The 20,477-nt window shown below is 53.6% G+C and overlaps 2 long non-coding RNA genes across 3 annotated transcripts; one reads left to right on the top strand and one right to left on the bottom strand.

Moving 5' to 3' along the window:
- Positions 1-1,565: 1,565 nt before the first annotated feature.
- LOC131502408 (uncharacterized) lies at positions 1,566-7,047 on the bottom strand. Its single transcript, XR_009257043.1, has 3 exons — positions 5,089-7,047; positions 3,032-3,158; positions 1,566-2,255 (listed from the first exon to the last, which is right to left on the bottom strand). It is a non-coding gene; the product is annotated as an uncharacterized LOC131502408 (long non-coding RNA).
- Positions 7,048-7,250: 203 nt separating this feature from the next.
- LOC131502406 (uncharacterized) lies at positions 7,251-18,292 on the top strand. Of its 2 annotated transcripts, XR_009257041.1 has the most exons (4): positions 7,256-7,364; positions 13,359-13,568; positions 16,208-16,285; positions 17,174-18,292. It is a non-coding gene; the product is annotated as an uncharacterized LOC131502406 (long non-coding RNA). The 2 variants fall into 2 exon arrangements; XR_009257042.1 differs by lacking the exon at positions 13,359-13,568 and having other exon boundaries at positions 7,251-7,364.
- Positions 18,293-20,477: the final 2,185 nt, after the last annotated feature.

The raw sequence follows: 20,477 nt of genomic DNA, 5'->3' as shown, positions 1-20,477 counted from the left end.
CACCTAATCAGTAGCTCAGGGTCTCTTCCTCCTCCTCCTCCTCCTCCTCCTCCTCCTCCTCCTCCAACTTCTTCTCTGCCCCTCCCCCCTCGCTCCCCTCCATCTCCTCAGGGCCCCACCTTGACCCTGCTGGACCTGTCATTGAAATTAAGGGGCATATTTTCAGGCATTGCATGGCGAGGGAGTGGGAGGAGATGTTTCCAGGCTGTGCCCTCCCTTGGTTACAGCCAGTTCAATTCAATTCGCCATCTATTTATTGGACACCATGCAGTGGTAGTGGGTCGCAGCCGCCGGGGCCTGCCAGGGTGCAGCTGGCTGGCAGGAAGTGACTCCTACTGTCCCCTGAGTGGTCGGGATGGGGAGGGCCTTGCCAAGGGATAGAGGGACCCGTTCAGAGGCTTCTGCTTCGCAAGAACCCGCTCTGGCAGAGCTGAGGGCGAGGGGCAGGCTGGCCCCAGCCAGCTACACACACACACACACACACACACACACACACATCCCTGGGGGACCCGAGGGACCCGCTCCCCTCACCCAGGCTCCTGAATTCTCCTTTTGGCTTCGTTTACACAAACAATCAAAAAAGCCAACCCAACCCAAATGAAATGCCCACATTTTATTGCTCACAGTGTTTTAGTTCTAATTTGGCTTCATTTGGAAAAGAGGTTTTACTAAGTGGCATAAATTGAGCCTAACAAATTTTAAAACTAAAACAGCAACACCCTAAATGCTTAAAACTGTAATTGGAGAGAGATAAAAAGTGAGTCGTCAGGGAGGGGCGGCGCGGGAGGCAGAAGAAGGGGGAGGGGAGGAAATTCAATTTCCGTCCTACTTGGCAGGAGGGTAATTTCCTGCTCCCGCTCCCCTGGGCCCCAGCTCTGTCCCCTCCCTCCCTTAGAGAATGCACCCAGAAGCCTTCAGAACTGGTGCCGATGCCCTGCAGGATGACTTTTACATTGTGGGTGCCTAGGAAAGATTGGACGAGCTAGTTCTTTTCCTTGATGTGGCTGTGGACACAGGGACAAAGTGAATTTCTTTCGGGGGACCTATTTGTCCCCACAAGGGAGGTCTGCAAGTTCTTCGGGGGATGAAGGGGGAGTCCTAACTGTAGGAGGCTGTTCCAGCCTCCCCGTGCCCCACCCCCACCCCCACCCTCTAGCCTAGCCCACCCTACCTGAAGGTCAGGATCCTACCTGGGAGGGGAACTTGAGCCCTCCGGGCCCCTCTGCCGATGCGAGACGGCGGTAAGCAGCCACTTGGCCCACTTCTTACATTTTATTTTTTATTTATTTATTTATTTAAAAAAAAAATTTTTTTTTCAACGTTTTTTATTTATTTTTGGACAGAGAGAGACAGAGCATGAACGGGGGAGGGGCAGAGAGAGAGGGAGACACAGAATCGGAAACAGGCTCCAGGCTCCGAACCATCAGCCCAGAGCCTGACGCGGGGCTCGAACTCACGGACCGCGAGATCGTGACCTGGCTGAAGTCGGACGCTTAACCGACTGCGCCACCCAGGCGCCCCAACTTCTTACATTTAAAAAAAATGTTTATTTATTTTTGAGAGAGAGCAGGAGACGGGCAGAAAGAGGGGGACAGAGGACCCTGAGGGGGCTCCATGCTGGCCGCAGCGAGCCTGATGCCGGACGAGATCACGACCTGAGTTGAAACTGGAGGCTCAACCGACTGAGTCATCCAGTCTTTCCCCACTTTCCCCACTTATAATGTGAAATATAGTCAGGCACGATGGGTACGTGGGAAGAACTATCCTTGTGTGCAATGCATGACCACATGCGTCCCTGCAGAGGTGGCCTGTCCTCCATAGGGGCCCCTGCAGTCCAGGCATATGTCTTTAGGGAACCAGTGCTCTGATTTTCCATTAGTGAGCCAGCTCTCCTCCCAGGAAGGGCACCATATACATAAATAAGCACGGGTGACCAGGGGAAGCACCCCCAAATGGTGGGGCTTGGGTGGGTAGTGGGAAGGGAGCCGAACAGGTTGTCTGGGGCCTGGCCAGAATTCTTGGCTACGCCAGCCTGCACGGATCACCCTCTCCTGGGCACTGTTCAGCACTCGGAGCCTTAGCCCCGTGGTTTTAGCATGTGTTTATATAACGCTTCAACCTGGAGGCAGCAAGGTGGGGGGTGGGGGGGAAGTCTGCCTAACAGTAGATGCCTCCTGCTCACGGCTGGCCTCCGTCCTTCGTGGTCAGGATGAACTTGGCCAAGCCCCCGGGTTGTCCGGCCTTTCTTTCTCGAGCTATAAAATGAGAAAAGATGTCAAACAGAAAACTCTTTAAAGCAGAAATATGCCATGTGAGATGAAAATGCTTTCTTTCTTTCTTTGTTTTTTTTTTTCCCCCTAGCTGATAGGAAAATTCCTCGTCTTAGGATGCCTGTAATACCAAGAATAAGAACACTACTTAACTTTGTCCAAGGAAATAGGAGGTTTAGTAACAGGATACGAAGATCTCTTACAGAACCCAGCTACAGGAAAACTGTTGGGGGCCACGGAGACGGGAACGGAGCTCTGGAGACCTGGAAATGGGGCTGCGTTCTTTCTCTCCCTCAGATGGGGTCCATGGCTCCCCTGCCCTGCGGGTCTCTGAGTGACTGCTGTGTTCTGTCCCTGTACCCTGGCTCTTCCTCGTTTGTCTGATTCCACACGGTTCCAGGTGACTGCCCCAAATGGCCATCTCCGGCTGATTTTACTCTGAGTTCAAGGTCTCAAAAGAGAACTTAACTGGTTGAGTCCACGTTAAGAATAGGGTCAACCCTAGATCAGGCAGATTGTCCCGTCCAATCAGCAATGGCCAGGGAGGTTGGGCCACGAGGAATATGTCTGGTCCCCTAACCCACCCCTTAGGCAGAGACTATGGGTAGAAAAAGGTGAAGTTTTAACCATAGTCATTTCTAGAACATTCCTGGAGTACCATGTCATATATATTTTTTGGAATATGATGGGATGCCCAAGCCAGAGCCCTGAAGCAAGAAAGTGCTCGATACATAGTTGCTGATTGTTTGAGGGAAAGATACCTTCTGCTCAATCTCGGTTGTCTGTTTCCCTCCTTTGCTTGCCATTAGGCCTGTCTTCTGCAGTGTACGATTTCAAGGAAGGGTGATCACAGGCGAAAGGCTCATTTCACCAATATATAAAGAGTTCCTAGAAATCAGTAAGAAAAATATCAGTTTTCCCATAGGAAATACATGCAAAAGGTATGAACACACGGGCGACTGAAAAGAAGGTACGAATGGCTTTTGAGCACGTGAAGTGTTGCTCACTGTCACCCAGAATAGGAAAATGCAAATACAACTACACGGAGGTATTCTGTATCACCTAACAGATTGATAAACATTCAAAAAACTGATAACCTGCTATGGTGGCAAAGCAGGATACGAGCAAGTGCTTTCGGACGTTGCTCGTGGAATATGAATTAGGCCAACATTTACACAGGGAAATCGGCAATATCAATCAAATTGTCCAATGCGCACACCCTTTGATCCCGCAGTTCCAGGTCTGGGAATCTCTCTTACTTGCCCAAACGTTGTATGTTGTACCAGTTAGCTAGCGCTGCATAACAAACCATCCCAAATTTGGGGGCCTTACAACCACAGCTCAACAAAGAGCTCCCCAGTTGGTTGGCTGCTTCGAGTTAGACTCAGCTCCCCTTGGCTGAGTTCACTCCCGTATCTGTGGTCAGCCGGCCACTTGGCTAGGGGCCGGCTCGTCCAGGACAGCCTCAGCTGGGCCACTTGGTCCTGCTCCATCCAGTGTCTCATCCTGTATATGGCGGGCTAGTCCGAGCTTGCTCTCGGGCCGGCCCGGGCGTGTTTCACGGCAACCGCGGGGAAACAAAAGAGGAAGCGGAAATCTCGAGTGTGTTTTAAAGTTTCTGCTTGCGTCAAGTCGGCTGAGCAAGTTACACGGGGGAGTCCAGATTTAAGGGGCAAGAACACGCACTGTGCCTCTTTAGCGAGAGAAGCCGTCCGTAGGGCCCGGGCTGAAGAAACTATGGCATCCACGTGCTAGAATAATCTGCAGCTGAACGAAGGATGAAGAATTCCCCTGTGTGCGACTGGAAAAAATTCTGAAGGTAGATTGAGTGAAAAAAGCAGGTGCAGGGCAGTGTGTAGGGTAGGCCACCTTTTATGTGAAAAGGGGAGAGAAACAAGAAATGAGTCGTGTCGGGGTGGGGGAGCACCAGGTAGACGGGACTGAGCTGGGTGGGGGTGCTGCGCCTTCTACATAAAAAGAAGTCCCATGCCGATCTGGTAACACGCAATCACCAAATCAACAGAAAATATCCTCACACGTGTATAAAAAATGGGAGGAAAATAAACAAAGAGGGTGAGTCACAGGTCTGCTGGGTTTCTAGAGAAGCCTTTGCAGGTCTTAAAGCTAAAGAAACACATGGAACTGTCAGGCTGAGTAATCACGCCTAATTTAGACCTTGGCACCTAACCTGCTTTGCCCTTTGAGGATCCCTTTCGGGAAACACCCACTGTCCAAAGGCAAAAGGGCTGGTGTCTCTTCTCCCGGGCTGTGCCTTCCCCGAGGAGTGACAGAACATTCCCCACCCTTGCTTATAAGCAGGAGCTGACATTTCTAAAAGATGCCGTGTGCATTTTCCAGACACATTGGCGGGTTGATTTGAGCGGGGATGTGTTCCATGGCTCTTCAAATGTCAGTGTGCTGGTCTGTGGGAATAGGAGCCCATTTCTCCGTAGGCGGCCGGAGCCACGTGGAAACGGGTTTCCCTCTGGCGCGTCCTCATCATCAGGCTCTGGAAATGAACGAGCGCCCCCCGTAACAGCAGACCCACCCCTGAGCCTATGGTGAGGGTCCGCCAGAGCCCCGCAGGGCCATAACTCAACGTGTCCCTCCCTGCGCCAGGCCCAAAGTTACTTAAGAATGTCGCTGAAGCTGTCAGGTGACCCCCTTTGGACTCCCAAAGGCACTGGACTGAGTCACAGTGCCCGTGCCCCGCCATCCCCCTCCGCCTGCCTGCGGGGCACAAAGACGGATGTGGGAGTTGCACTGGGTGCCCTGATTCCGCGGGAAAGGAGATCGGGACGGGAGCCTGTTGACTTACAAATAGTCCAGGAAGTAAGCCTCGTCTGTTGCAAGGGACAAAACTCGGTTCAGACACATTGTTGCCTCGAGTTCTAGGGAAGGCTACTTTCTTCGAGCCGCAGAGAATATGATGCCTGGCGCTTTGGGGCGTTATGTCTCACAGCTGTGGCCACCTAGTCAGAGATGCGGTCACTTTTCTCCATCCCGGGTCCAAAAATTCTGGAGGAGGGTCTCACCGGCCCTGCTTGGTCAGGTGTCCGACTCTGGAAGGGTGCGAGGGGGGAGGGTAGGAGAGGCCCTGCAAGTTCGCGGAAGACTAGGTTTCAGCCCGAGGCAGCAGGGAGCCCCTCCTCGGTAGGAGCTGTTTCAGTCGTCCGTGCAGGACGCGCCTGTGTGAGAGAGAAGATTCCAGAGACACGGAGGATGGGATGTGGCGGTGAGAGAGAGAATGGGGTCCGGGTCCAGGTGGGTTCTAAGGTTTGTGGTGTGGGCAGCGGGAGAGATAGCCATGTCGTTCACTGACAAGGGTTACCCCGGGCTGAAAGTGATTTGTTAGGACCCGCTTTCAGGGAAGCCAAATAGGGGCGTGGGAAACTGGGATGAGGAAGGAAGGGGCCCACGCCAGGGTGTGTTACCGCACAAAGTCCCATGGAGGGTACTTGAGCTCGGTCCCGCAGGGACCTCTGGGAGCCAGGGCAGGTAGGTCACGTCTCAGAGTTGACCGCCGTCTGGGACAAGAGGGCAACCACGTTTCATCCCTGTCCGGAGCTCCAATTATTGGTTAAGGGCTCAATTCGAATCAGCGCGCACTTCTAACTTGCTGTGTGTGGGGGCCAAGGGAGCCCGGCAGCCCGAGGACAGTCCCCCAGCCAAAGGACACCGAGTTGGCTTCCGGGCATGCGCAAACATGAGGTCACGCCCGTTTTCTCCTTCAGTATATATATACCTCACGCTTATTTTATTTTTTTTATTTTTATTCTTTTTAGGTGTATTTATTTATTTTGAGGGGCACCTGGGTGGCTCGGTCAGCTATGCGTCCGACTTCGGCTCAGGTCATGAGCTCCCCGGCTTGTGGGTTTGAGCCCCGCATCAGGCTCTGTGCCGTCAGCGTGGAGCCCGCTTCGGTTCCTGTCTCCCTCTCTCTCTCTGCCCCTCCCCAGCTCGTGCTTTCCCTCTGTCTCAAAACAATAAGAAAGTAAATAAAGTTTGTTTATTTATTTTGAGAGGGACAGAGACAGCGTGAGCAGGGGAGGGGCAGAGCGGGAGAGAGACAGAGAATCCCAAGCAGGCTCTGCGCCGTCAGCACGGGGCCCGATGCGGGGCTCGAACTCATGAAACCGTGAGATCGTGACCTGAGCGGAAACCAAGGGTCGGACGCTTAATCGACTGAGCCCCCCAGGGGCCTCCTCCTCAAGCTGATTTCCCATGCTTGCGCCTTCCGCCCCGTCCGCTTCTCGGGCTTTCTTTTGCGCTAGGCCTTCTCCTCAGGGGCCGCGTCGTTCTGCCTTGTGAGGTCTTGGGCCGAGCGGTGGGCCTGGAGGCCAGGACCCCGGGGGCAGTGGCAGCCCCGGGGAGTTTAAGGAGAGCCGCTGGCATGGCAGAACCAGTGTTGGTCACTCCAGTTTGCGGCCCTGTCACCCAGCAAAAGCCCTGGATGGGGATTTTCCTTTGGAGCCTCAGGCACCTGCGGCAGGGGACGGGCAGCCTTGCCGGCTTCTAGCCCAGCGGCCCCGGGGCCTGGGAGCTACTGGTCTGTCCAGCGCCTCTTTTGTGTCGGCAGCTGCCTTGTGTCCCCTGATCGTTGCCCGCGCCCCCGGCACTGGCAACGTGGGTTATGGCCACGGATTTGTGCCACGGAAGGGCAGGAAGTGATAGTCCCAAGGCTCCAGGCAGATGGGCGATTGCAAGAGCCAAATTTCGAAAGCTTCTCTCTTGCTTTTTCTTTCAGTTCTGCTTCCAGCCACCCACCATCCCAGCACACACTTCAGGGACGCCTTCGGTTTCCCCTGGGCTCTCTCATGGTTTTTTGGGTTGCCTTCCGGAATCTATGCTGCCCTGTCATTTCTTGGGCGTGTCCGGGCTTGGGAGAGGGAGCCAGGGGCCCAGAGAAGCCTGCCTCTTGCCTGCTGGCCTTGACCTCACGCGTAGCCCAGGACATGGTCTCTCCTGGGCCTCCTGCTCAGGTCTGGCTCCAGCTGAATCCAGTCCAGCCCCATCCTGGCGTTCGGTGGCTTTCACAGACCAGGCTTTGGCCTCACGTCCCCTCTCTGGGCATCTGGTCCCGAATCGTCCCCGGTGAGTGACTTTACCTCTCCTCTCGTGGACAGCTCATCGCAACCATCTCCAATCTGTGGTTGGCACGGGACCTACACATCTGCTAAGGGCTGCTGCCATTGGACATCCGTGCCCGAGGGGAGGGACAGGCGGCTGACGTCACTGTTCTGCAGCTCTGGGAAGAGAAGGGGGAGGGGTGCCATGACTGGGGGAGAGTCACATGTGGGCACCCACCGTTCAGAGCTGTCTCTCTGAGAGCTGGGCTTCTGGGGACTCCCTGTGCTCCGGGAGTCCCAGGGGAGCAGCCAAGGGTGGACAGGGTGGCAGGTGGGGACACGCAGGGGGCCCGGAGCAGTGGCTATTTACTATATGGTGGGGAAGCATTTCAATATTTTAACAACCGGTACAGCTGTTGTCCCAGTGCATTGCAACTGAATGTCAGCCCAGGTTGTAGGTGGCACGCTGACGTTAAGAGCAGATGGAGTGGTTATAAACTGCGACAGGAGAAATTTAGGCTAGTCACTGAAAAATCCGTAGCACGACTTTTTACCAAGGAGGGTTTGGCGGAAGTTCTCTCTGAAACTTGGGGGGTTCCAAGACGCAGGTCTTCGAAATGGACTAATAGCGGCTTCGTTAGGCTCGCCTGGCATTCGGGGATCGCCGCAAGCGATTCCTCTGGCCCCCGTCTCCCTCTCATTTGCAAGCAAGGATCCCCCCCCCCCCCCCCGCCGTTAGATGCGGTAACGATTCATCAGAAACATTTTTGAGCATCGGCGGCAAGCCAGGCATGGTGGTAAGTAATGCGCCTACGAAGGTGAATAACTCAGGGTTTCCGCTCTTTTGGAGTTCATCATAGAGTCATGGGGGAGACTGGGGGAGGGGGGACACCTACCCCCAAAGGATGACCACAGAGCCAGGCAGTGGGTGTGATTTGCTGGATGAATCATGAAGGGGAAATGATGTAGGAGCTCGTATGGGGTGCAAGGCTGGTGGGGCTGGGGAGAGGCCTTCATTTCAGAACAGGGATGCGGTCGGCCTCTAAAAGGTTTTCCTTCACCTCTGGAAATAGTGACGTGGCACTACTTAGTTCTGATTTTCACCTCCAGATAGCAGGACACGTTTTGTCCTTGAAAGCACTCAAATCGGCTCGCCTCGCCAATGTGAAGTCACTGCTTGTTAGCTATGCACAACTGAGATCAGAATCTGTCCTCCTGCCAGCCAGCCAGCCAATACTGAGCCCAGGGGTCTCGCAAACCACTCTGAAGGGCTGTTCGGGCACCTTCCTTCTAAGATTTTTTCAGCCTGAGGGGGAGGCAGAGGGCGGTGTGGACCTCACTTTCCTCCCTTCTGCCAACTGGTCCCCAGGAGGACCGAGGATGGCCCTTTATAACACTGCTACCCCCAGAGAGAAGGCTGGTCTTTCTACGTGGATCTCAGAGCATGCCCTGGTGGGTAGCCAGGCCAGTTGTCTCCTCTCTGGGGACTGTGTCTGGGAAGATGTGCTTTGGCTGCAGTCCAGACCTGGAATGGCTGCTCTGCTCTGAGACATCCTTAGGGATCTGGGATCCTTCAAACTCCAAGTTTTGCCTTTTGAAGAATGGGGCCTTCGGCCCCATGGTCCAAGATAGCAGCCATGACGCCCACGTTTAGGGATAGGATAGAGGAAGTGACTAAAGCTGACACGTCCTGCTTCCATTTATGTCCCATTGGCCGGAACTTAGTCACGTGACCACACCTAGCTGGGAAATGGTGTCTTTCTCCTGGGTGGCCAGGAGACAGGAAATATTGTGGTTGGCTTGCAAGGACTCTATGAAAAATGCCTCGATCTCATCTAAATATTGGGGTGCTTCGATGTAAATGCCCTGTGAAGATCTGTTAGGAAAAGAAAGGAGCTATAAGTTAAACCGAGCTTTATTTTTGATTTTAGCTATTGAGGTTTTTGGTCTCTCTATGGCTGATCCTTTCGACTCTGAACGCAAAGCAGTTTTATAAATGTTTCTCCTCTCTTTCTCTCCATGGACTTCTTTTCTTACATCTTTGATTTAAAAAAAAAAAAAATCTTGTTACTTGCAGCCAAAAGCATCAAAGTAAACTCTGCACCTAACGTGGGGCTTGAACTCATGACCCCAAGATCAAGAGTCACACGCTCTACCGACCGAGCTAGCCAAACGCCCTACCATACCAGGGCCAAGCCCTTCATGATGGAGATCTACGCTGGCTGGGCCCCACCTCTCGAATGCTTTGTCCCCCTTAATCTCTTGTCACTAACTTGCTTCCTCACCAGGTCATAGTCATTTTATTCTTGTAAAAACTAATGGCTGTTGTTCATATCTCCTGGGTCCATTTTGAGCTTAAGCCTTCTTTTCTTTAAAAAAAAAAAAATTAATCTTTATTTTTAATAGAGAGAGCGAGAGCGTGTGCGTGTGTGTGTGAGCAGGGGAGGGACAGAGAGAGAGGGAGACACAGAATCTGAAGCAGGTTCCAGGCTCTGAGCCATCAGCACAGACCCCGACGCGGGGCTCGAACTCAGGGACCGTGAGATCATGGCCCGAGCTGAAGTCGGACGCTTAACCGACTGAGCCACCCAGGCACCCCTGAGTTTAAGCCTTCGTACTGAAACTCTTTTTCTCTTTGGTTTCTAGGATACTGGGTTTCATAGTTCACTTTTTATCTCCTGACTATGACTTCTACATTTTACATAGTGGGGGCTTCTTTGTCTTGCTGCCTCATTCTAGATATTTTATTCCCCAAAGCTTTCATCTCAGTCCTTCTGTGGTTCACCAGCACCACTACCCACCCCCCCCATCTCTGCCATCCCCCTCTGCTGTCAACTTACAGTCATTGGTCTTCCAACCTTCACAATAGCTGTGTAAGGTTAGTGATAAGTGATATTATTACCCGCATTCTGCAGATAAGAGCACTGAAAAGTATTTGGCCCAAGGTCAAAAAGATCCGGGGGTGCCTGGGTGGCACAGTTGCTTAAGCGTCCAGCTCTTGAGTTTGGATCGGGTCATGGTTTCATGGTACATGAGATAGAGCCCTGCGTTGGGCTCTGTGCTGACAGCGCAGAGCCTCCTTGGGAGTCTCTCTCTCCCTCTCTCTCTGCCCCTCCCCCATGCTCTCTCTCTCAAAATAAATAAATAAACTTTAAAAAAAAAAAAAAAGAGCAAAAAGCTAGTAAGTGTCAGAGGTGGTATTTGAATCCTGGTCTGTCTGATGTCAAAGCCCGGGCTCACAATATACCATAGTTCCTCTTTCCTTCAGATGTCACAGGATTTGCTCCTCGGCGCCCTTTCTCTGACCACAGTGGGGGCCAAGCCTTCGTCACCACAAGCCTAGAGTAATACATCAACCTCCCAGGAAACCCCCTTGAATATAGGCCTGGGGTCCCCACCCCACCTCCGCTGGCCCCCGCATACCCGCGTGTCCAGCATTAGACGGCCGGTCTAACGATCTTAAGTGAGCTTTTTTCATGAGCTGCCCTGCTCATACGCTTACAGTGGCTCCTTGAGACTTCACGGGTCATGTTCTGGTTCTCCGAAGTTTTTGTCACCTGTGTCCTCCCTATGCCCACTACTTGCCAGTATTCCGGAGCCAGGGGTGGAGGGAAGAATTAGTGTTCGCCAATAGCCGATTCTTCTCTTCTCCCCCGGGCGTGGGAGGGATCACGCTTCCCAATCTCTTGGCAGTTGGGCAGAGCTGGTGACCAGGTCTGGCGAATAACACATGTGGAAGCGATGTGTGATACTTTTACATTGAGGCAATGGGAAGGCCGTGTAGGAGCCTCCAGCTTCTCTCAGTCCTCGCTGGCTGAACAGTGGGAATGTTCCAGATGGCAGAACCTCCATTAGCCTGAGCCCCTGAATGACTCTACGGAGCAGAACACCTCCTCCCCCCACCCCCTCCCCGCCCCTGTTTCATCCATTGCCTTGCGGTGAAACTTGCAAGGACATGAAATTTATCTGTCGAGCCACTGGGATCTGAGGGTTGTTTGCTATGGCAACATAACCCGGCATGTCGGTCAGGATAGGCTGGGAATACTGTAGTGACACTTCCAACACAACTCAGCGCCTCCCAACACAACTGCACGGAGTAGTGTCTTACTCATGCTACATGTTCTGTGTAGGTCAGCAGGGAGAGAGGTGTTCTTGTCTTCGTCATTCAGGTATCCAAGCAAATGGAGAGTCCATTTTAATTCGTGCTCTGTGATCACCTCCGAGGGAAGGGAGAGCATGGTGAATGGTGCCCTCACTCTGGAAGCTTCCACCTAGAAGGGACACAAATAACTTCTGCTAACATTTCGTTGGTCAAATCAAGTCAAATAGCCACACCTGACGTCAAAGGAGGACAAGGCAATGTAATTCTACCGAGTCTACTGGGGCGGCAGAGAGGCAGAAATACTTGGTGACCGGTGCCGTGGACATCTTAACTGATACGCCGGATGAACTGGTCCCTCCATGCCCGTCTGCCCTGCCTCCAGGATTTATTTCATGCTGTTTCCTCACCTTTCAGCTGCAGCTACGGGCCCATCTTTTCCAGAAAGCCTTCCTCCGAGTTTCTGGTACATGATTTTCCTGCTTCTAAACTCCTGGGGCCTTCAGGGTGGTCAACATTCAATTGGATATTCACTGATTCATGTAGCCGCGATGAGTCTATTTTGGCTTTTAACAAACACACCCAAATGCATTTGCATATACATCTATTTATATATATACATATTAATGTACCTTATCTCCTTAAGACTATCACCTGTTTATTCCGATGATGGGTTCACTGCTCAAGGATGTCTGTGGAATTGCCTTGAAGTTTGTGGCAATCCATTTCCTTATCTGTCAAAGGAGATAATAATGGTGCCTCTTTGATACAGATGTTCGAGAAAGAAAAGGGTGGGTGACTATAAAGGGCTTAGAACAGCAGCTGGCCCCCCAGTGAGCACCGAATAAACTTTAGCCATTATTATTTCTCTCCTAAAGACCTCTGCCGATAGCAATCTTTACCTTCTGAAGGTGGGTTTGATTTCTTGCTGACGGTTCAAAAGCCATCCCGATCTGTCGCGGGTGCCCACCCCAGAGGCCCCTGCTGACAGTTCTTGTACCTGCGGATGGCTTCCTGCATATCTCTGCCAGAAGGGGCTGTCTGGCCTTGGATCAATATCTCTGTTTCATCGCTGCTCGGTGGTGCAATTCTGAGGTTTGTCCTGCGCGGTCTCTGGGAGGGTCTCCAAGGGGGCTTTCCCTCTTTGTGTCTTACTTTCTCCACGCTCTCCGTTGCATTTGCTGGGACCACCTCCCAGACAGACTGCCTGTACTCCGGGACTAACACCTGAAGAGACGGTGCAAACATGAGACTAAGTTGAAGGCAATGACATGGAGTAGTACCTCGTGCATCTGTTAATTACGTCTGGTGGTGGTTTTAAAAGATGGAGCTTCTTGGGGCGCCTGGGTGGCTCAGTCGGTTGAGTGTCCGACTTCAGCTTGGGTCTTGATCTCGTGGTTCATGAGTTTGAGCCCCGCGTCAGGCTCTGTGCTGACAGCTCAGAGCTTGGAGCCTGCTTCGGATTCTGTGTCTCCCTCTCTGCCCCTCCCCCGCTCTGCTTCTCTCTCTCTCTCTCTCTCTCTCTCTCTCTCTCTCTCAGAAATAAATAAACATTAATAAAATTATATAAAAAAATGGAGTTTCTCAAGGTTTTGAGCGATGACTGCATCATTGAAGTAAGTTTGTGGCCACATAAGGTAGCAAGAGTGATGGGGATGAGACACTTTTGGGGGCTGATTAGAATCCTAGTTCTGTAACCCTGCCCCTATAGTGACTTCTAGAAAGGCTCTGCTCTGCTCAGGGAGGACAGGACACTGTTGCCTGCTGGCGTGGCCAGTTTTGTGAGTTCTGTGGAGTTCAAGACAGACATGTTCAATGAATGCCTTGCGTGATTGCTGTTCTGCCCCCCGCGGTGGGCAGCGGGCATCCGCTTTTCCAGGCTCCGCAACAACCTCCTCCCCATTTTCTGAAAAACTGCAGGATGATGAACACCGCGAAATATTCAGGACAGTTCGGCTGTTGATAATGTTTTGCAACCAAGGAGCAAGATATTAGCCAACTTGTGGGTGTGTACAGAGGTGTCAGAAAGAAACTTCCACTTGGGGACAGAAGAGCCAAAAAAAAAAAAAAAAGAAGAAGAAGAAGAAGGAGAAGAAAAAGAAAAAGAGTGCTCCCCTGACCAGTGAGGAGGTGGGTGCGGCAGCTGGGAGGGGTCCCTGGGGGAACAGCTCACCTGCACCTACAGCCAGAAGGCAGCCTCCCGTCTCATCCATCCCTTGCCATCAGTTAGGCATCCGGGAAGATGGACCTCTTCCTGCACTGTTTCTCCTTGAAAAAAATTTTTTAATGTTTATTTCATTTTTGAGAGACAGAGGGAGAGAGTGGGGGAGGGGCAGAGAGAGAGGGAGACAGAGGATCCGAGGCCGACTCCAGGCTCTGGGCTGACAGCAGCGAGCTCGATGTGGGGCTCGAGCCCACGAACCGTGAGATCATGACCTGAGCCGAAGTTGGACCCTTAACCGACTGAGCCGCCCAGGCGCCCCTTCCTGCGCTGTTTTCTAGAGATCGTGATCTTTTAAGGGCTATTTAGGATTGCATGTGTTTTAGAACCGCAGAGGCCCAGAGAACAGAGCATTTGCAATTGCAGAAACAAACGAGCTCACAGAAGGGGTTTCCACATCTCCGAAGCGAACATGGTGATTGTAATATCTGCATTACTTGTTGTGAGCATTAGCGGGCACTCAGAATCTGAGGGGTGTTATTCCAATAAATGTAGTGCTATATAATACATTGGTTAACTTTCTCTGATGCCATTCTGAAAGTTTTTCTCTAGCCTGATCGGAGCCTTGTTCTGACCTCGGATGCCTCGGGAGCTACCTTGACTTAAGCACAGTCCAGCGAATCGCACTCATTTCTCTGGGCTCCGTGGCCCACGATGGGCAGCGCTGAATGAGCTGTGCCCTCTCTCTGCTCTTGTACAGGCTTATGGCCGTGCTGGTAGCTTCTGACGTCGGTAAGGAGACTGGCCCGGTCATTGCAGGGCTCCAGCTACACACGGCGGTGGGGGCCTCCACTCCAGCCGGTCTGTGCGAAAAGACGGCTGGACCTAGAACCAGATTCTGGGATGGTTATATTTGGGGGTCAGGAAATCCATCCAAACCCCTTGTCCCTAGCGCGCATGAACTTCGGGGAGCACCAATTATGTTCCTACAGGAGCCAGCAGAAAACCCAAAGCCTCCACGCCGCCGAGGCAGCTGTCTCAAACGTACACGTTATTAGGCTGATTGAAATAATCAGAAAACAGCTCCAGAATGCTGGCTTGGAGAAAGGCAGGCAATTTCTGCTTGGCAGACAGTGATGTCAGCCTCCGCAGGGGCGGGGGGAGATCGAATGTTGTCTTTCTCGCTCTCTTTCTTCTTTTCCCTTCGAAAAACTTCCCTGGGTCATTTGATTTCCCATCAGTTTGGCAGAAAGGGCGGTTGGCGTATCTCCCCTGCTGTGCCAGGTGGCCTTTGGGTGTTCTAGGTCCCCAGGTGGCAGGGGAGGTGCACGAGGACACCCCCGGAAACACGTTGCCTTTGGATTGTAGGAAACTGCTTTGTCCACCCCCCCCCCCCCCCCCCCACCGCCTGTGTTTTTCACTGCCTGTCTCTCCTGGCCTCTCCCTTACTCAAGTTGTCATTAAGCGAGTAAGAAGAGGCTGGGGAGCCTGGGTGGCTGCGTCAGTAAAGCGTCCGACTTCGCCTCAGGTCATGATCTCGAGGTTCGTGGGTTCGAGCCCTACGTCGGGCTCGCTGCTGTCAGCCCAGAGCCTGGAGCCGGCTTTGGAGCCTGTCTTCCTCTCTCTCTGCCCCTCCCCCACTCACACTCTGTCTCTCTGTCTCTCTCAAAAATAAATAAAGCATTAAAAAAATAAAAAAAAAATAAAGATAAGAAGGCCACGACGCCTGAAAATCTGACCTCGTGAGGCAGAACCAACCATCCCCATCAAAGGAGATAGAGCAGAAGCGTAGGACTGGAGAAAAATTATTCTTGTCTCCCTGTGACGAAATTGAGTTAGCTTTGGTCGCATTAATGTCCACTTACAGTGCAGAAGGGGCCGCCACCGGTCAGGGCTGGGGTGGGGGCGGGGAATGAGGCCACAGCAGCACCCCCCATGCTGTGGCCTTATAACTCTTAGCATGCCTTAATCTCCTCTTCTGCCTGCAACCCCGGTGGTCCCCCTTCAACGCACCCGGGTTTGCAGGCGTCAGAGCAGGTATGTGGGCCAGGCGAGTGCTAGCATTTCACCCGGTCTGTCTTCACATGGGCAGCCTCGTCCCCGGGGGTCCCCGTGTGCCGCCACCTCGGGAGTGAGTCAGCTCTGGAGAAAAGCGCGGTTTGTTGGGGGTGGGGTGGGCTTTGGCAGCGTGACCAGCCCTGGGAGAGGAGAGGCGGTGGGAGGGGAGGAGGAGGGGGGAGGGACCTTTCTGTGTGGTATTCGCACACTGGTGGGGAGCGTGCCGCTTCCAGGTTTCCAGCAATAACGAGGCCTGCGGGAATGAGGATTGGCTTGTCCACTGTGCTAACTGGACTGTAGGAAAAAAGAAAAGTCAGAAAAGAGAGAGCAGTGTTCAGGTTTGGGCTCAACTTTCCCTCCTCCTCTGGACTGGAAAGGACTCCCCCCCCCCCCCTCCCCCGGCCCTTGGAGGGCGCGGCTGATTCTCTGGATCTCCCTGCGCTCCAAGCTTTTATTCCCTTTTAATTAATACAAGGCACGTTTTTTTGTGCTCTTGGGTCACCATTGGACATCTTCCCCAAAGCAATGACCACAAGACCTTCTTTTGTAGTGGAACGGGCAGCTTTCCCAGGTTCTGCTGGCCCAGGCTTGGGGCCTGAAGTGTATGCCCTGCCTGCCCACTCAAGAGGTAAGAACGCTTAAGAATCCTTGATCGTGGGGGCGCCTGGGGGGGGGGTGCTCAGTAGGGTAAGCGTCTGACTCTTAGTTTCGGTTCAGATTCCTGATCGCGAGGTTTCGTGAGTTCGAGCCCCGCATCGGGCTCTGCTCAGGCAGCACGGAGCCTGCTTGGGATTCTCTGTCTCCCTCTCTCTGTCTGCCCCTTCCCCACTCGTGCTGTCTCTGTCTCTCTCCAAATAGATAAATAAATAAAAACTTAAAAAAAAAAAGAATCCTTGATGGCAGAAGAGTCCGGAAGCAGGGAGTCCCGCCCCCCCTCCGGATGCTTCATCTTTCCTCTATTTCTGCGCTCTCTCTGGGCTCTAACCTGCCTCAGTTCTGTCCTCCACCCTGGGGCGGACATCCTGCCTCAGGTGTGGACAAAGAGGTCTTTGGATTTGCGGACACTTGGAGGTTCACGCAGCCCTCGCACCCTTGCCGTCCGGGAGCCCCTTGCCCTGGAACCTGTTGTCCTCTCTTCCTGTCCTCCAAGGTGGCTTGAATTCACAGCCAACACTCCTGCTTGTTGGGCAAACAGTGAACAGTCCAGCGCCAGAAGGTTTAGAGCCTGGCAGCCGTCTCCCAGGGATGAGGAAAGAATATCCCGTCGGGCATTATTTAGGGCCCGCTTGGCGGCTCCCGCTGGATCACCGGGGGGCGGGAGGGGGGGCGGGTAGCAAGGGCAGGGACAAGGACAAGACTGGGAATCAGGAATCTCTGTCTTGTGCAGCGCGGGCGATCAGGAGTCCTGGCAAGAGGTTACTCGGGGAAGCTGGAGGATGTTATCGACCAAATTGGGGTTTGGGGATTATCTATGGATTTCATTTATCTGTGTTTTCCCTGGTCTCTCTTGTTGTAGGTAATTAAGAGCTGATTGCTGGTAATTAAGAGTTGCTGAGAGAGGCAGCAGGATCCAAAAAGGAGACGCGCTCGTTTTGTCTTCCTGTGGACAGGCCCCTGACGCCCGCCCCTCCCCCTCCGCTGCCCCCTCCCGCGGGGATGTGGGCCCTGGAGAGCAAGTCACAGCCCGTCTGCGGGAGGATCTGCGTATACGCTCTGCTCCGACTTCCTGCCGTCCTGTCATTCCCGGGCCTTGAGTAAAGGCTTTGCCGAGCGGGTTGGAGCCCCAATCTCCTGACGCTCAGCTGCGCAGAGATGTAGCTTTCCCGTAGTTGTCCCGGACCGCAGTCTTAATGGGCTCTTGAGCCCCCGTTGGAGCCGGTGGTGCACAACGTGAACTTGCCAAGTCAAGGAAGCAGCCATTTCAGACTTAAGTCATGGTCACTCCGAGGCCGCCGCTGTCCCCTCCGGACTTCCTCTTGCCCTCTCTGCCCTGGTGTGAGCCGCGGCCCTGGGTTTCGGGGGGTGGGCAGGAGGGAGCCCCAGGCCGTCCTGGCCCTGAGCGGCGGACGTGTGTCCACGTGCTGCCCTGTGTCCTGCCCCAGCCACCGGGCTCGCTGGCCTCGGATGAGTTGCGCGTGTCCCTCGTGGACTAGAACACGAACCCCGACGCCCCAGGTGGCCACAGCCTCGGGGCCAGAGGCCCCGCATGCTGCTGCCCCACATGTTCCCGCTGGGACTCTTCGATTGTGGCTTCTGGGTGCCGTGGGGGCTCGGGCGCTGTTGGCTGCTCTCTCCGCCGTGCTGGGGTGTGCAGGAGCCAGGCTGCTCTTGGGACCACCGCCGAGGCCCCTCAACCACGGCTACTTCACCTTCGTGGCTCCATGCTAAGTGTGGACCTCTCTCGAGGACATGACGTTTTCCCCTGCTGGCTGCACTGGAGCAGGTCCCCCTGCCCCCTCCCCTCCCTTCTCCATTTTTTAAACTTCCCCGGGGTTTCTGGGCCTCCCCCTTCCCTTGTACCATGCCTGTCCGGGCCCTCAGTTGGCATGGAGCCCTTTTTTTCTCTCTCTTTTTCTTGCTTTCTTCCTTTCTTAGTTCATTTATTTGTTTTCAGAGAGACAGAGACAGTGCAAGTGGGAGAGGGTCAGAGAGAGAGAATCCTAAGCAGGCTCCAGGCTGCCAGCTGCAGAGCCTGACGCGGGGCTCGAACCCACAAACCGTGAGATCATGACCCGAGCCAAAAGCAAGAGCGGGACGCTTACCCGACGGAGGCCCCCCGGGTGCCCCAGCGTGGAGACCTTTCTACTGTCGGAACCTTTATCCCCTCGCCGTGTGGGAGGAAAACTGCCCTCATTCTTCCCTATTCTGTATATTATGGTGCAGGATCAACGTGCCAAGTCCAAGGCGTGTGAAAAGCCAAGCTTTCAGGATTCCAGAACACCCTTTGGGTCCCAAGCACCTAGAGCCTGCATTCGGACATCATGGCTCCCAGGAGCAGTCAACCTGGCATAGATCGACGAAAGTCTCCTTGGGGACTTGGAGGAAACGTTTTCATTCCTCGCAGGCTCACATCGTGCTTGGGTGGCTCGGTTCCGAGGGCGAGTGTCCCAAGAGGGAGAGAGAATGAAAGAGAGCCAGGTGGAAGCTGTTTTGCATTTGGTGACCTAGCATCGAGCCCCATAGCCTCACTTGCTGCATTGGTCGGAACAGGCACTAACCCATCCAGGTTCAAGGGGAGAGGAGAAGGACACCACCTCTTTTTTTTTTTTTTAATGTTTATTTTTTAAGAGCGAGTGCAAGTGGGGGAGGGGCCGAGGAGGGGGGAGGATCCAAAGGGGGCTCTGCGCTGACGGTGGTGAGCCCGATGTGGGGTTCAAACTCATGAACTGCGCGATCACCACCCAAGCCGGAGCCAGACGCTCAACCGGCTGAGCCACCCAGGTGCCCTGCCTCTTGATGGGGATGGCAAGATTCTCGAAGCTCACACGGGACTGCAGATATTGCTGTGGTCGTATTTGAAATACATGAGCTATCATAACAGAAGCGTCCCAGGGGAAGAGTGGAACAGACCTTGCTGAACCATGGCAAAGGCTCAGAATCTGGGGGACCAGCCCGAGGGATACCCAGGGCTCCTTTAGCCCCGAACACAATCGAGGGGCCGCCCCCATGCCTGGATCCGAGAGATGCTGGGAGGACACTCACCCCGGGGCTTGTAACACACGGGGCACCCCTTCTGGGTTCGTCTTTGCTGTAATCTGGGGAGGACTAAGCCATCACAGCCACTATCACAGATGTTCTGGAAGGCCTACTCTCGGTGGTTCCTGCGATGATTGATAGCATGCCGTCTCTGCAATCCTGCATCTCTGGGCAGGGACCGAGGCAGACCGTTCTAATCCAGGGGGAGGAGTCTTCTGACAAAGGTAAGCATGAGTTTCTGGAGGTGCACGGGGAGGGCACCTTCCCCGATGGGGCTTGCTGTGTGGGCTTGGAAAGGGGACCTTCCTAGATGGGGCGCCATCCGAACTGGGTGGTGAGTGAGAAGCGGGAGCTGACCAGAACAAGAGCACAGTGAGATGAGTGGAGCGTGGGTTGAGTGGTGAGGGGGGAGAAGGGTGGACGGAGCACCGGGGACCCCCTCCACCAGGCCTGCCAAGGAGTCGCGATGGATGGATTGATTTTCGCTTTCCTCTGTCCAGGGCGTCAGAAAATTCCCGGTGTCCTTGGGGAGGGTGCTAAGAATATGTGCTAGGTGGCTGTGGAAAGAGAGAGAAGGGGGCCGGGATGGAGGAGGAGGAGGAGGAGGAGGAGGAGGAGGAGGAGGAGAAGGAGGAGAGAAACCGGGGAGGGTCTTAAGGCAAAGGACTTTCTCGTGACCCGGCCCAGAGCCTTCTTGGGCAGAATCCGAGAGCCTTTGCTTCGGGGAGCATCTCTTGGCTGTTGATGCCCTGTACTTGTTCATTCATTGATTCCACTGATAGGCACTTAACTGTTTATACTCTACTCCCTTGTTCTTCCGTTGCCTTTGCATGTTTTCTCATTTTAACAAATAAATATCAGGACACAGCCTAACACCCCGTAAGTGAATTTAGGGGACATTGGAATAGCGTATTTAAGATCTGAAGCCCAGCTTTTCCCTGCCACACACCCTCTTACCTCCCTCCCCCGCTCAGCCCATCCACTCTTACTTAGCCAGTCTTTTTTTTTTTTAATTTTTTATTTAAAAAAAATTTTTTTAATGTTTCTTTATTTCTGAGAGAGAGAGAGAGAGAGAGAGTGAGCAGGAGCGGGGGAGGAGCAGAGAGAGGGAGACACAGAATCCG

Source organism: Neofelis nebulosa, chromosome X (genome assembly GCF_028018385.1).
Source record: "Neofelis nebulosa isolate mNeoNeb1 chromosome X, mNeoNeb1.pri, whole genome shotgun sequence".
Classification (NCBI taxonomy): domain Eukaryota; kingdom Metazoa; phylum Chordata; class Mammalia; order Carnivora; family Felidae; genus Neofelis; species Neofelis nebulosa.
The sequence above is the reverse complement of the archived record's forward strand: the minus strand, read 5'-3'. Positions and strand labels throughout refer to the sequence as shown.